The sequence below is a fragment of the Dermacentor variabilis genome, chromosome 2, assembly GCF_050947875.1.
Source record: "Dermacentor variabilis isolate Ectoservices chromosome 2, ASM5094787v1, whole genome shotgun sequence".
Taxonomy (NCBI): Eukaryota; Metazoa; Arthropoda; class Arachnida; order Ixodida; family Ixodidae; genus Dermacentor; species Dermacentor variabilis.
Genome location: NC_134569.1, coordinates 234,387,369 through 234,401,090, shown reverse-complemented (window position 1 = coordinate 234,401,090; position 13,722 = coordinate 234,387,369). Strand labels below are relative to the sequence as shown.

Here is a 13,722-nt window from a genome sequence, read left to right as displayed (position 1 = left end):
TGCGGCGCCGCCGCCGCTCAGTTGTGCTGCAGAGTGCTAAGGGAGAAAGCCCTTTTGGCGGGCTCTCTGCCGAATTTGAATTTACGCTTCGACTTCGATACTGGAAGACTGGTGTTACTGACGAATTTTCCCGCCAAAACGCGGAGACCTCTTTTGAGTGGCCGGTCATCGCCGTTCACACGTCTGCTTCGTGGTTCGTTAAAAGGGAAACACATGTGATTACGAAAGTGTGCAGGATACGCGCATCAATACTTTGAAACATCGTTACTGAGGACGTCTCGTTTTGATGAATATATCTTGAGTGGGTAGGTGAAGCTTGCGAACCCGAAGGTGGAAGATCGACCCCGTTTCTGCAAGGGGCTGCAAGAGTGGAGGAGGTACTATCAGTGTTGAGGCAAATGGTGAAAAGTAGTTTGGAGCCACGTGGTGTTGACGTAGGAATTCTGTAGGAGAAGCTGCGGTGGATACACTGGGTGAGTTGACTTATCATGCAACAGAAAATTCTCACTTGTCTCCTTCCTCGCAACTGTGCAATGCTTAAAGTCCCTGCATGCGCATGCATACCGAATTCAGTGCTTTTTTATGACTTATTGTACAAGACGATATGCCCGTGAGCGCAGAATCAACGCCTAGTTCACCAATGAAAAGGGTGGGGGGGGGTGTATGTATTGAATAATGGTCGTGGTTAAGCATTGGCACTAGCTATTTCACTCATGTGTGTAACAAACGAACTCCTAGTTATCTAGACAATGCACACCAAGTACATAATAAGAATATCAAAATGCTGCCTGGCGAAAAGAAAACTAGCGTTTTACGATTTCTCACGCGGAAATAAAAGAATAAGTTTTTGCGAGCATTGCCACGCAAGCACGAGAACTAGTTTCCGTAACAGCATTGTACATTATTATGACATTGAACAGTGTCATATCTCGTAATCGCGCTTGCCAACACAATACAAAGATGAAACTGGTAACGACAGTACGTGCGAAATGTGTTCCGTAATGCGCTTGCCGAAAAATCAAAGGCTGCATAATACTGCAGATTTTAAAGCATTTTTATAGTGTACATTATATGGGATCGCGCTTCTGCCATTATGTGCCCCATTTGTAAATTTAGACTACTGTAAACAATCCTGTTTCGACGCACTCATGGCATCTGTTGCATAGAATGTATCAGAATCAGTTTATTCCTGTCAGTAGGGACGTTGAAGTGTACGTGTATTCTACTATACTCACGCTGGGAACCCCATTGCTTGTGAACACCACAGTGCGGCGATTGCATTGCATGATGTAAACCTGCACGAATGACTGCGAGTGATGCACGCTGCAGAAAATTTCTATATTGCCGCTTGCAGCGGCACATCTTTGAACGACTAGGTTATCAAAAAGTATAACGGCTTCGTCTTGATCATTCAGCGCCTGCCACGTCTCCAATTGATAAGTCCATTTGGTGTTTAAAAGAGAGAGTGTGGCATGCAGATACGAGGCCTGGGCTAACCTGTATGCAAATTCCTTTTTTTTTTGTAAAAAAAAGTATAGAGAAGTAGTGTCGACTGTCAGTTGAGCACGTGTGCAACATAAATGAGGGTGATTTTTTTTTTCAAGCATGTAGTTCCCCTGCTGTAACGCGTTCGGGTAAAGCGGGGAAATTACAGAATAAAGAATAAAATTGCGGATATTGATGATTTGACGGCGTCATTATAGTCCTTCACTTTTCGGCTGCGACGACATGACGCCCCGTGACCGGTCTGCCGAGATGCGCACATTAACATTTGGTAATAAAATGGCCTGTTATCCGAATGATGGACAGCCATTTCACAAAGAATGAAGAGGGCGGTTGTTTCCCGTTATATTCATCTGCTGCCGCACAATTTGAAAGGGTCGGCCAACGAGCCGGGATATAAGCGATGTTTTCGTCTCCCATGAAACTTTCACGCTCGTGCATGATAACAGATTCCTGGGAAGAGAAGGTCTCGGGATGCTTTGGAGACAGGCTTTAATCTAACAGATTCCACTTTCCTGTGCGAAACATTAGGTTGGTCAAACGGTGCGGTACCTTAAAGAACGTTTGGAAGAGCACAACTATAAAGTTCAGAGAAAAACACGACGATCATCTTGCAATTCACGGCAGAGATTGCCTGTACAAACCGAATCTATACGCAAGTCCGGTAGTAGGCCAGAGCGAGTACAAATGTATTAGAAAAATCACCGAAGCCGTGGTGATTAGACAGTAGAGTGACAATTGTGTCAGCGCGCCTTTCTTCTCGCTTTGCAACATGAAAATTGCTTACTTGCACATGGTTCGTTTCAAAATAAACGAGTTGCAATTAGCGCTTCGTGTGTCATGTGCCCCCCCCCCCCCCTTTCTGATTACGCGTCTTCTAGCGCAAGAACCATTTTCGCGTAGGATCTGTAGGAGTGTTAATTATTTTATGTTGCTGTGTAGATGGCTGAGTATTGTTTGCCTCACCGCTAACCTTGTAACGCGTAAGAGTTGCAGAAAAGTGGTCTATGACGGTGTATATATTGTAGAGGCGCAAACAGCGCATATAGACATTAAAAGGAAAATAAAATGTGCGTTGCGTACTTGTTTTCTTCTTTTTTTACCTGTGTCTAATCCTGTTTGACGCATTTGCATGCCCTGACCAACAAGGCAGACCGCTTCAATTTATTTCGTCTTGTTATGCTTACCCTCAATTTACTGCCACACGACGTCGTTGTCGCCGGTAGGAGTCGCGTGGCACCTTGCCTCAAGAAGCGCAGACACAAAGATAGGAGGAGATGTTCTCATCTACTGACTGAGAAATATATTCGGGACTTAATAACCCAAGGGCGGCCTGAACTTATACGCAAGAGTTATCTTATCTCCTGAAAGGAAAAAGAAAGATATAGATGTTTTTCTGTGAAAGAATGGAAGCGTTTGTCTCGCTTCTGCCTAAAATAATGCAATCGTGACAGAGGAATCCGTTTTACAAATTGCACAAAAGGAAGCGAAGAATACAGGGTTGATTAGGAAAAGAGTTGATTGGAAATGGTTACGGCAAAATTTTAATTGACTCTGATGAATCAGTTCGTAGCTTTCTTTCTCATTTTTTTTTTCACGAGATGAAATAGGTGCGTTTCATCTGCGGAGTGTCACAATTAGTCTAACGTTATTCTTTAGAGGTAGTTACTCGCGGCTTTAAATAAGAAGAGGTTAAGTTTGCCCTTTCTGGCTGTGACACATTGCATCAACTACAGAACATGCATTAACCGTGCACTTTAAAAATGAAAGCGCTAAAGAGTGCATCATTGACCAGGTAACTTGCGAGAAGAACAAATTCATTCCAGAATTATCTTTGGCTGCGATTTCCCTAACATATTGTACAGAGATGAGGCTTACATATTCATACTTGAACGAGGCAATTTAGCCAATTGGTTCACGAAACAATAGTTACACACCGTAACAGACATCTGTCACTGGCGAAAGCCAATGTACTCTGCCAGGTTCTACATCGCTTCCAAGTAACTTGCCTTCTTTTATTGCGAGTAGCTGAAAGAAATGAGTCCACCGTTGGCAAAAGTTGGTTGGGAAATGAACGAATAAGCGACTGCGACATTAAGCTCAGATGGCTGCGTGGTTTCCTGCGACTAGTTTCCAGCCTCGAGTGGAAGCGGATACATTTGTTCCTCGAGTACTTTTGGGACCGACGCTACATAACCAGGAATATTGCAATTAGTTTAGTCCAACATAATAAATATAAATTCTTCCCATGTATACGTAGCTTTTTCGCAATGCGGCCTTAGGAACCTATAATGCTGTGGAGTTTGAGTTAATGAAATCTAGATGTAGCGTGGAAACATTTAATTAGAAAAAGATAGGTACAGCTTGCTGTATGGCGGTTTGGTTATCCTCCACCTTGGAGACTTTGCAACACAGTTACTGCACGCCTCTAGGAAACCTCAGCGCAGGTAATAAATTATTGAGTGAGCTTTTGCATAGCTAGTTGTACGAAATATGATAAAAGTATGGCAAAACAGTTAATATTGCTAGCGATGACAAGACGGGGCTATTCCGTTCGCAATAAACATAAATGCCCGTAAAGTGATAGCTGGGCACTACCGAATTTTTTATGGAGACAATGAATGACGAATGTCACACATTCGCAGCAAATATTGTCTTACGAGGCTTTGCTTAAAAATCAGTTCCTTATAACACAACATATTTCACTCTTTTAGGTACTCACCGCTGCATCTAACAAATTCAGTAAAATTCGCTGAAGCAAAATTGTTAAAACAAGAAAAATACCCCATAATGCATGGCCTCCTATTAGGCTACGTGAAAACAAATTCCACAATAGAAAACACAACATAGACAAGCACCTCTACCGATTCTAAATAAAAAGAAGACATTAATAAAGGGAATATCTTTCTTGCACGTTCGATCCATAGACACCCTAAACTTTTCGCATCGCTTGGAGAATGATGCATTTTGCTTTTTAGCACAAAAGTGTTTGATGCCGGGGTCCGCCATCAACTTCCCGTAAGGGATGTGACCTCAGCGCGAACGCGCAAAATATTTCCTTCTTGAGAGGGGCGGCGCCGCCATCCAGTGAAGCGACACTAACGAGCGCCGACAGTGAGCGCTTGGGTCGCCTCGGCGCAGCGGAGCCTCCAACGCGGTGCAGCTTGTTGTAGGCCACATAGATGCATGCCTACGCAAAGCACGGCCACTCGAGCCGTTTCACAGCCGAGCAAATAAAGATCTGACCACCCAACAGGCGGCATGACGATGTCCGCTTCCAGTTCATCGCAAATGTAGACAGCTTATTATGCATACACCGGGTTGTGTCTACGCGTCCCGTTTCCATAGTGACGACCATGCTACGTTGGTCGTTTGCGGCTGGTTAAGTCCACCCCACGGCGCTTTTCAACGCGTGGCCTGGCTTTTGTGATAAGGTGCCTCCTTTTGTACGCAGGAATAATTTTATTGTTTCTTGCATGAAGAACATTGTTAGCAAGACGCTTGTTATGCTGAGTGAGCGTATTTTGCAAGTGCAGCATAGGATATGAGCCGTGGTGCCCGTTATCCATGCAGCTACCCGTTTGTTTAAACAGCCGACAGTTCAATAAGAGCATGCACAATGCTTATAACGGGTAAATTTCCAGAGGTCCCTCAGAGCACCTTCGGTTTAAAGCGCAGTATTTGTTATCTGTGGTTCACCCGTATCATCACACAAATGTTTTATTTGGTGTGGCTCCAACAATGTAATGCGCAATTGGGATCGTTTTGTGAAGGCTGTTTGCCTCACTGTATATGAACGATACATGCACCTGGGCAGGTTCGCAATTGCCTGTTTTACTTGACGCGTTGGTTGTCATGACGAAAACATTCTTTCTTTTTTGGTAGGTGTCTTTCGCTTCTATCTGTGTCTATATGAAGTGCGTTATCGAGTATTTTTTCTTGGCTATTCTCCATATAAACAAGAAAAAAATATTTTTTTTTGTACCAGTGCTTCCTATTGTGTGCAGCTGAGAAAAGCGGCTCAACAACGGCAAAAAAGTTGCAATGAAAACTGCTCGGATCGCATTATATTTCCAATATGCATGAGGTAATTCAGTCTTGCTTTGTTTCTTCTAGAAGCTTGATGGTTCTTGCCCTAAAAATTTTGCGATCTGCGAGGTATTTTACGTTGTATGTAGTGCGTGCTTAAATATGAATGAAAGATCTGAAGCTCCACTACAGACAACATATTTCACCATTTTAACAGCCAAAGCTAAACCACAATCGAGAGCATCGCTATCGAAACAAAAACACAACTGAACCACGGGTCCGAAATCACGGAAGCCAAACTTAGCGGTCTGACGAGCCGCTCGGTGCGCTGGAGGCAGTGGAGTAACTAGGCGGCAGGGCCCAACTGTAGTGTTCGCTCTTTACCTGTATGTTTCTCTATGGCGTAGGCGGTGTAGGCCGTCCGCTGAGGTGACGGCGCAGTTTCCGCACATGGTTTTTCTTTCGCATCCGATTAGCCTGTGACGTCTCGTCGCCCTACGTAGTGCAACTTCAATATGTATCAGCAGTGCTTATACGCCGCTTACCGCTTCGCATGTAATGGCACCAACTAAGAGAAGTGATGCGCTAGGTGGCGCTGAAGGACAACGACGTCGACGTGTGAATCGCGCTTTCGTCCGCTGAGAGACACACCAGCGTGAAGGAGAACGCCTTCGCACGTTCGCTTTGCCCGACCAAAATGGTAGTTCCTTCGCCGAGACGGCTCGGCGGCAGGCCGGACGCCGCTTTCCAAGAGGACGCCGGGCGCCAAGCAAACCTGCAAATCGTGCGCCTTTCGCGGCAGCGGACTGTAAGTTCACGAAGCAATTTGCTAATAACCCGGTCAGTTTTGCTTCTACGGTTTGCGAACACCTGTGGTTTATGGCGCATTCGCGCAGTGCTCCGGCGCGCGCAATGAACAGCTTCTGTGAAGACACCTTTCTCTTTCGTGTTCTACCGCTTCCTTTGAAAGATGAATCAACAATAATTTTTGTACAAAGCATCACCGCCCAAACACTCTGTACAGATGGTTAACAGCAAATCTCAAACGTGCGGCCCCGTGTTTGTCACTGGGTTAATCCGGACGGTTCATTAAACAACGGCTTGCTATAGCCTGCCGGATCCTCGGTACGCAGCTGCTGCTTGCGCTCGGCTGTACGAGCCTGTTCTTGTGCCCGCGCTGCAACATCGGCACAGCCTAGAGGAGCTCATTCCCGGTTCTGCTCGCGGCGTTGCTGATTGAAAGCTGCCTACTCCTCAGGAGTACGCATGACGCGTGGCCTACCCATTTCGTCGTCGAAAAAAAAAAAACTGCTGCGCGTGCACTCGGCTGCATCGGAGAGCAGCGGCGTCAATACTGGCGCAGCTAATCCAACACCACCTAGATAGTACAATGCCTTTTCACTCAGATCCATGGCGTCATGTTACCTGGCCTGACAGCCTTAGAATCTAATGGGGATGTCCCCTAGTAGAGAAATATGATTTTGACGTCACCACTTTATCACGCCAGCCTTGTCCACGGAAATTTCGAGCAAGGTAGCGTCACCTCATGGATTGGAGTAAACAGGCCTTGTGCTATCTAGATGGTGTTCGCTAATCGCGCGCCACTCCTTCTCTGTCCTTTTCTTTTTTCGCGCATGCGCGTGGGGTTAGGCCGGAGAAGTTTTCGGCGTACAGGCGAGCAACAGATGGATGGACGGACGGACAAATCGGCTAGCCATATACAGCTTTGCTGTAAAAAAAAAACTTGTAATACTTCTAGCGCTGTTTGCTTCCCGTTTTTGCACAGAATTTTAGCACGCGAACAGCAAGGCACACAAGTGCTACTTTTGCGAAATACGCGCCGCAATATGCCCGTTATTACATTAGCTCTAATTGTTCGAGTGTTTAATTGATCAAGCGGCCGTGTCTATGTATTGCGCATCCGCGAAAATTATGCAGCCTCACGTCTTCCTTTGAATAAACAGTTGGTAGTGGCACTTGTGTGTGTCGTGTTCCTTCGCTGGTGTCTGTTTCTTTTACCGTTAATAAGAATGTATACTAAACCCCCCCCCCCCCCAACGTACCGAGAAACTATTTCTTTTTCCAACCGTAATACGGGTAGTCTGATGTTGTGACAACATGATCTATTTCATGCTGGACTAGCTGGATTAGGGAATATCACGCGCATCTAGAGGCCTGATACAATGCAAAGGAAACGCAGTGTTTGAACCTTCAATGTCTATATTATGTTGCCGTACTGGAAGTCATTAAGCCTTCCAGCACTCCTCTTGAATCACTCTTTTTCTATCGCTTTACTTCGCTGCTGTCATTTTTTGCTGTGTCATCTTGCAATGGAACTGCAGCCATGTGAGGCTGTTACTGCCACAAGCACTCGCAATGCAAGAGATATTCATGACGTGCGAGACGTCAACAGTACATGACAGGGTTGTTGCGTGTCCTCCACTCAAGTGGCCGTGGGGAGGAGCGGCTATGTTTCTAGCAGAGATACTGCGGAAGTACCACTGAATTAAACAGACGGCCATAAGAACGACAGCAAGCACACTGTCAAGAAGTGTGCTTTTTCAGTAGAAAAGAATGATGCGTGCTTTTGTGGTTTTAGATATTTGCCCGCTCCCATGAGATAAAAGCAAACCCAATCAAAGTAGGAATCGGCGCGCCACCTATAGTAACGTGCTTCCCTATTGAGCCTGAAACGATGGCACTAAACGCGGAAGACAGATGCAAGAGTAGAACACAATAAAAACAAAATGGAAATAAGAAGAAAGACGTGTTCTGTGCGTGGGCGTGCGCCTGTTCGTTCGCCCTCAAACACAGAATAATTTCGACCACCTGTGATTTTTCGACGTGCAGTTAAGTCTAACTACACGCGCTCTATCGCATTTCGCCCCCGTGGTAATGCGGCCGCCGGGGCCGGGATTCGATCCCGCGATCTCGTGCATATATGTCTGTTTTATTGCGATAGCAAGTTATGCGGACACTCAATGCGCGTTGGCACATTTGGCGCCTCAGCCGCCATGGCGGGTTACAAGGCCTCCACATACGTGGGCAAAAGTGGGCGCGCCATCATGGTCCGTTGAATAGTCTCTGGCGGAGCTTGGACGGCGTTCTGGCTTCCGTTGCCGCCATGCGCGTTGTCAGGACACACTGCGCTCCTGGTGAGCAGCAGTGTGCATGCCACACCACTCTGCATACATTGGTATTATCGGAATTCGTAACAAGCTGTCAAGCGAAATCTCTCGAATTAAATACGTGCTGGGGTTTGACGTGCCTAGAGTGATTACGAGGCACGATCGGGGTGGGGGACTACGGAATAATTTTTGACCACCTGGAGTACTTTGATGAGCACCAAGGGCACGTTACGCGGGCGTTCTTGCACTTCGCCCCCATGGTGATACGGACGCCGCGGCCGGGATTTGATCACGCGAATTCGTGCTTACCAGCGTTACGACAAAGGCACTAAGTAACCGCGGAGTCTCAATCTATTCGACCCTCTCGATGGGCGCTGACAAACGCGGATGATTGTCCGTCGGCCTCATTTCGTGCACGATCAAAACGCAGCGCCCGTAACAGCGCTGTTCCTCATCGCAGCCGCTTTGTGACACATCTGCTGTACAGCAGCAGCTCCCTCGCGTGCGGCGTCGCGCGGGCTCATCTCCGTGTGTTGTTACGAACGCCGTTCGGCAAGCTCGAGCACTTTCACATCGCTCTCGCTGCCTTGCCTTCGAGCGGGACTGCCAACTAATGCGATAGCATTGCAGACGGTCTTCATCCGCTTTAGAGGTACCCCCTCTGAATTATAAATGTTGGCCGATCCCGGAAGCACTGCAGTCTGAAAATGCCGGCAGATCCCGGAGGTACTACAGTATAGAGCACCGCATGGGCCAGGGCTCAAGCGAAAGTTCCGAACTAGCCAGGCTGTGCTGTGTAAAACAGTTTTTGACAGGCCCAGACCTTACGCCTTCAGGCCAGGGCTGGGCTCGGGCTTGAAGTTGCAGGACCGGGCGGGGCTCGGGCCCGTTCAGTGATGAGCCTATGTCGGGCTTTCGAGCACACGCTGGCGATCTTCGTAAGTCTGTGGCACTCTGCGCAAAGCTCACGTGAAGAGTTGCAAAATCTGCCTCTTCATTACTTCGACAAACTGAATAAAAATGGTACAATGTCATTACTAGATTTTTTTTGCAAATATTGTTCCAATTGTTTTATTGCCACAAAAACAAGGTTTGCTGTCGCGAATAAAAACACGCTACAAAATGCTTTTTACACAGTAAGACGCTTACCGTTTTTTGTGATTGCAGTATTTCGCCCTTCGCGATACCAATATTTTATGGCAATTGTCTCGCATTACCGCTTTTCTTTTGGTTGCACTCCATTGACAATTGCTTTGTGGCCGATGTAGTGTACTTGCATGGCTTCCGCCTTTATCATGAGAAAACGTTTTCATGGGAATTTACTCGTCCTGCGCTCAAGAGAGTTGATATGGTAGTGCACTTACAACCTGGAAATTCTTTTGTGCCGGAAAAAGAATATGCACATTTGAGCTTTCAGCTGCGTTTACACCTACATGTTTTTTAAAAGTATTTCTTGTTGTAAGTGCAATTTTATGGCAATATCGATTGGGACAGTGAAGGGACACTAGCGCCGGATTGGTTGTGCTGTCACAGTATCGACTCGCATGCATCACCGACGCGTGGAGGGTTCCATCTTTTTCTATTACGTGGAACAAGATGGAACATGCCTTCGGCTTCTACAATGAGCGTTGTGCGCGTATACACATTAGCGTTGTTGTTGAGTAACTGTGGTCTTTCCACACCACGGTGCATACATACGTGTTAGCAGAAAGGGCAATACACTTCAACGTAAATCTAGTGCTGCCGAACACCAGAATGTTGTTATTTCTTTGTCTGTCCTGTCGCGTGCAACATGCAGGTACATTTACCAAGGCCCTTCTTCTCTGTTGCTGCAAACAGAAGTATTGTATGCTGCGTCGCGCCATGTCACCTCCGAGTATCTTGAGAGCACAGTACGAGGAACTAGACTCCAACGCTAAGCCTCCTTATTGCGACCAATGCTTCGCCTGTGGGCGTAACTGTTCCTAATCTTGCAAGTGTGCATAACTATTTCAGTATAAAACATTAAAGTATACTCAACAGTGTTTAAAGAATGCCTTGCCAGAAATGCTTAAACCAGGCTTTGTTTCTGTCGATAATTTCACGTTAGTTCTGCAAGTACTTATCTGGAAAAGATCTTCCGCAATGCTTTATTGTCACTGCATGCTGTTTTTTGTTTTTGTAATGTTTTCGAATAGATAAATTAACCGATAACAGTTTTCAGGCAGCCATAGACTAAGTTTTTCCGGCGAGCCCGTTCTGGGCCCATTCTGGTCGCGGGCCTGAGCCGGGCGGTAAAATTCGGGACGCACAGTTCTTTAGGGTGGTATAACACGACGTTTTTAATTGCTAACCGTAAGGAACGAAGAATTCTAGAATCTGGCATGAGGCGCACGCGCCAGACAATTTAATAATGAGAGAGGAATGCGGTTTGATCGTGGCCTAGTAGGTGCAGAGGTGGGCCTCTCGGCTGGAAGACAGGCTCAATCCCACCTTGGGTCGCGCATTTCTTGATAGCATCATAGGCGTACTTTACCAATTCGGAGGTATTTGACAGGTCACCTAACCGTGTGTACAAAATCGCAAGTTCGTAAGAGAAGCCATATATGCAAACGTCACTTTGATGAAGCACAGTTGATGAACATTGATCAAACAGACTTTGATGAAGGACACATGCAGCGGCTGAGGCGTCACAATGTAACTATATTGTCACATGCTTAAAGATATTTATTAGTCACGTGCCTGCTATGAGATCACGCGTTACGTTACGTTATCGGGCAAAAAAAGTTCTACATCCGCCTAACGTGATTCTGAGTGGCGATGGTGAACACTCCTCGGGCTCGATGTAGTAAGGACAAATACCCAAGTTAGTGGGCGGTTTATTTGGTAGCCGTCACCGCAGCAGTAGTGGTAGTGCAACGCACGCGTAATGGGGAGGTTGTGCGTTCGGTTCCGACCGGTGACACGTTATCTTTTCATCCGCTTTCGTTTCGCTTTCTTTATTATTTTTTACAATTTATTTTCAAGCACAGCTAATTTCCCAGATGCTTTCCATGGTTTCATTGTCTGTTAGCTTTATACAGGGATGAACATGAAGACAGTCTCCTGCGCCTTGTCCAGTGGGTTACAACGCCTGCAAAAAAATTTTTCAGAAGGCATTGAAATATCGTTGTTGAATGTTGAGTTTTCTTATTGAGGAAATATTTAGCGTTTGTTGGAGAACTGTTGGGTTGAGTGTTCAGGGCTCTTGAATATTGGCCATTGAAATTTAATTGAAACACCATTGGGTGTCTCAATGTTGAATAATTATTAAGTTACCATTGAAAGTTCGTTGTGCTTAGACGGCCCGTTGTTCGTTTTGTTGAATGGTTGTTGGGTTACCATTGATTCTGCGTTGAACGTACGTTGTGGTAGTTTTGTTGACCTGTTGTTGAGTTATTATTGCCACAGCACTGAAAAATACATTGTGGCCCAGTTGACGTGGCATTGAGATTTCAGAAGTCACCATTGAAATATGACTGACGTTTCGTTGGGCTAGTGTATTTTCATTCATATATTGAAATTTCTTTGCTGTTCACACTTGCATGCCCCGGTGTTTGCTCATAACTTTCCCAAACACAAACAAAAGCAAAGGAGAGACTGATCAATTTGAAGTAGACCCGCCGTGGTTGCTCAGTGGCTATGGTGTTGGGCTGCTGAGCACGAGGTCGCGGGATCGAATCCCGGCCACGGCGGCCGCATTTCGATGGGGGCGAAATGCGAAAACACCCGTGTGCTTAGATTTAGGTGCACGTTAAAGAACCCCAGGTGGTCAAAATTTCCGGAGTCCTCCACTACGGCGTGCCTCATAATCAGAAAGTGGTTTTGGCACGTAAAACCCGAAATATTATTATTATTAATTTGAAGTACCTTTATTTACACTAAAGATGCGGGCACATGAAACATTACAGTACATAAGGCACCACTACATCGAACCTGGAGACATAGGCTAGTACCTACAGCACTCTAGCCGTGTAAATACATCTGAAAAACCTCTACATATGAATTCAATCAAAACGATCATTGTGGTCGTCACTTTCGACTTATGTTTATGACTAGAAGGCAAAGCGACTCAAAAGGCAGGGCTTAAGCATACCCTTTAACAACCAACTTTGAACATATGAACACTTGAAGCTGCTTGCGTGTGAATACACAAAAGACATCTGAATATGTTACATTAAAATGTTTCGCACACTAACACATCACAGGAAGAACTGCGGCTGACTGTGAGAAGGCAAAATAACAGACTTGAAACAAATGACTTCACATAAATATATACAAGCTTTAGCACACGTCTTTCGGTGTCATTAAAATTTAATGAAGTACCAAAGTAGACTTGCCTGAGCTTTTTATCTTCGAGATGAATATATTTTCATGTTGCCCAATTATTTGATAACATCCCTCAACTTAGCTATTAAATGACGAGACATCACTTAGAAAGTTGGCGGGCGTGGTGAACACCTGAATCATGTTTCTGACGAGTCAGGTTGGCTTTCTTCAAAAATAAATTTGTAAAACTTTGTGTATTGAATGCAGCTTATCTCCCTGGCACAAGTTAAGAACAAACAGTACACCATTTGATTATAGTAATTTGGGGTACAGAAGAGTTTGTTTGTGGCATTTCCTCAATTTAGTGAGCTCATTTTCAGGTAATTTTTCTGGACTTGCACAACGCTAATTAGAGCACTTATAGGGGCCTTTTTCCCTATACCCAGCAACTAAGCAGTACCTCAGTCAATAAAGAGATAGGGCATGGCTGATACCTTGAACGATAAGAGAAAAAATAATTATTTAGCACAGAAAATTGGTAGTAACACACGGCTAACACAATTCCAAACACCCAAATAAATGGTCACCTGCACTTGCAGTATCAACTACTCCAGAAATAGTCATAAAGGATGAGAAAAGGTTCCAATGACTGGACAGCCAGATTGGTGAGACAGTGAAAAACGCAAATAAATGCGTATACGAAACACCAATGACCTCAATTGCGCAGGTAAAATGTTATTAAAATGCTTCCGGAATAATATTGCATAAATACATA

General features: G+C 45.4%; 1 protein-coding gene across 2 annotated transcripts in view; it reads left to right on the top strand.

The window, feature by feature from the left end:
- The first annotated feature begins 221 nt into the window (after positions 1–221).
- The window catches only part of LOC142573155 (uncharacterized), a 731,380-nt gene continuing 717,879 nt past the window's right edge, over positions 222–13,722 (top strand). For both annotated transcript variants that reach the window (XM_075682709.1, XM_075682708.1), the window contains exon 1: positions 222–473. The gene's annotated coding sequence lies outside the window, so the exon portion shown is untranslated. The remainder of the gene's footprint in view (positions 474–13,722) is intronic.